This window comes from Gavialis gangeticus, unplaced genomic scaffold (genome assembly GCF_001723915.1).
Source record: "Gavialis gangeticus isolate Ggan-Ray unplaced genomic scaffold, GavGan_comp1, whole genome shotgun sequence".
In the NCBI taxonomy this organism is placed as follows: domain Eukaryota; kingdom Metazoa; phylum Chordata; order Crocodylia; family Gavialidae; genus Gavialis; species Gavialis gangeticus.
Genome location: NW_017729025.1, coordinates 47,703,283 through 47,706,640, shown reverse-complemented (window position 1 = coordinate 47,706,640; position 3,358 = coordinate 47,703,283).

Genomic DNA, 3,358 nt, shown 5'->3' with positions numbered 1-3,358 from the left:
TCTATATATATATATATATATATATCTATATATATAGTGCTTGCTCTTTGTCTGTCTGCTGTCTGTTTATCTCCTCTCTCTCCCCATATTTTTCACTTAGTCTGTAAAGGTGTATATCTACCCATTTTATCACTATTAAAAACAGCGTCACTAGGTTAATGGGTCGTATTTTTAAGGAACCTTGTACTGTATTTGACTATTCTGTTAGGTGCATTAAAGATATAGAGAGAGCTTTCTGTCTCCAGAGTCTTTGACTAGGTAGAGTGAACACTTTTAATATCATAACAGATAAAAACCAGAAGTACATCTTGTCATATATCTTGTTCTGACAGTTTTTGGTACCTGAAACTTCAGAGTGGACAATTATGGAATTTTCAGTCAAACCTCTTTCAAGAAATCTTTAGATTATTCAAAAGTGTGAGAATTTGTTTTTTATGCAATAGGTGAGTTATCTAATCCTGACTTAAATCCTTGGTTTCAACAATGGTCCACAGGTTCTCTATGTTGTTGAAGAAAATCTTTTTCTCTTCATTCTTATTTCATTGATTACTGCCACAGACATCTGTTAAGACACAGAGCATAGATACCTTAGATTTTCTTAAATTGATATAGGAGGCTATATATTTGGATTTAAAAAAAATACTTGATTGAGCTCAATCATTGTCATTTTAAAAGAAGTACGTGTATAAAAATAATCATAAAAATTTTCCTCTTCTGCAGGCATCAAGGATGGCATTTTGAGGACAGTGAGAGATACAGATAGATTTTTTAAAAATAAAAATGAATCATACAGGGAACAAAATATTAATTAGAAAGCAACCGGGACTTTGTCCAAACTTCACTTGTAATCTGGAGTCTTCTGTTCAGACATCAGGTTTTTTAAATATTTATATTTCATAATGTAAACTCATTTATGGCACTTACATCATTACCTAATATGCTGTTAATCACCTTCCATGCTGTGAAATACTCTAACCTGCTATAAAATATAGGGTTTCTCTGATTTGGATACTTTTGATTTATTGTTAATTTTTATTCCATAAGAATGAACTGAAACTGATGTTTTCAAGACACTATTTGTACAACTAACACTTCAATTTTGAGGAGTAATACATGTAGATTGCAAGCTTACAATATACAGATTACAAGCTTTTTTTATTTCATTTCTTAATATATCTCTCCAGTGGAATATTTGAACCCACAGAAAGAATGCTGCTGTGGCATACGGAAGGGCAAAATAGTTTAGTTTGAAATACTTGACATTGAATGGCATCTCAGAGATGATAAGGAGGACATCCCTGGTTATTAAGGAACATGGTGTCTCATTTTGCCCATGAATAACCTGTTCAGAATCCTTTTTGTTGTCATTAAGGTTATAAATATTCAGTGGAAGTTAAGGTTTATGTGCCAGGATATTTTATTATCAGTGAAGGCTGTTTATTCTGCCATTTTTTTCTTGAGTCGCTCCCTTCATCCTTCTTTATTAAATTCAATTTTTTGAAAAATTAGGTTATTTAAATTATTTTCAAAGTGGATTTATTGCTTGTGAGAGATGATGAACTGAGGGCTCAGGAGACTGAAGTGTTCTAACCACAGGACACACGCAGTACTGTCAGCACCAGTGCAGGTGCTCTACCTGCTTTTCAGCCAACTACACCCTTGGGGTCTCTCATTCTTAGGACAAAGGCAGAGTAGATTTCAGTCTTGTAGTTTAGGTAATCCTTAACCCTTCAGTTGTGACTGCCAATAAATATATATTGTCTTGGTGATTTTTTATGTTGATTTCTGTGCATGAAATACTGGATCAAGACCAACAAACTCATTTCACATATGTATCCAAACAGCCATGGTGTTATTACTACATACGTTGTTTATTTTATGTGGGGCTCCTTCATGCTGGTAAATTGAAGTTCAGGGCTCTCAGCACCACTCTGTTGATCCATCTAGACCAGTGATTTCTTCTGCTCTGTGAATTAAAGTTGTGGTTACATACAGTAACACTTAAAAATCTTTTGGAGGTTGAAATATGACAGAAGACTTTGAGATCCATCCATGTAAACTATAAACTATTAACTGTATTTGGTGGGAGTGAAGTTTACGCAATGATGGCAGCTGGACAGGAGAAAGTGGAAAATGCCACAGTCACTGGCAGTTTGAAAGAGAAATCCAAGCCATTAAACAAGATTAAAATATAAAATTGCAAGTCTTAACATCTAAGGATCATTAGGGCCCCAAATGTCTCTTTATAGAGGATTATGAAGTGTTTGTTCCCCAAATTCCAGGTGTTATAATTCTTTCTTCCAAAAATAATTTCTACTAGAAACTGTATTCCAAAGTAGGTGTTGGTATATACCCCTGCATTCCAGCCTATGGTTCACTACATTTCAGTGGTAAATGCAGTAATTATACCTTTATCTCATTTGGGATGTTTAAGAATCGTGAATTCTGCATGAATGTAAAGTATTTGACAAGATCCTCAGCTGATGTACATTGTATGTAGCTGAAATAATTAAGGCTATGTTTTCATTGTAAACATTGGTGTACTTTGCACTGAGTTAATAAAAACTACTTATACCTAGTCTCCATTAAGATTTTGCATTGAGTCCTGTTTTTTTCTTTGAAGTCATAGCCTTTAATTCACTACAACTATGTACGAGCAAGGGATTTAGCTTATAATCTTCATTAATATTATTATAAGACTCATGAAGGGCTACCAAAATGTTAGAAACATTCACTGCCATTCCAATATATTAGTATAATATGAAATCTTAGACTTTAAGGTTCCTTAACCAAATGTTCCCACCTAAAAGTCAACAATCCCTAACAAATTCTGGGGCTACTGGTATGATTTATATGACATATGATTAATGACACTTTCCTAATATATATTTAAAAATACCAAGTGCAAATCAGAAAAAAACCCCAAGGAGATGGGAGTACACCCTGGGTTAGGAAAATTCTTTATACAAAAACAGTGCTCTTCATAGCAAATGTATACGTTTTGTTTGAGTACTGCTGTTTGCTTTTCTAAATATCCAGTAAAACAACACATAACCAGCATTCCATATCTAGAGTCATCTCGGTCAAAAGGAAACAAACAAACAAAAAACTGATGTCAAAGACCTTGCAAGCTAGTTTCAGTCCAAAATCCAACAGCCAGCTATGTGAAACCTAAGGGTTTCCAACAGTTTTTTGTTGGGTCATCGAGGCAAATACATTTTTTATTTGGTGACATTGCTGACATTGTTGTTGCCAATGGCTGATAGCCCATAACAGAAGGGAAATTTCTACTGAGTGGTCAAGTCCAGTTCAATGTTTGACTACTATGTGGAAAGCAAAAAAAAAAAAAAAAAAATTT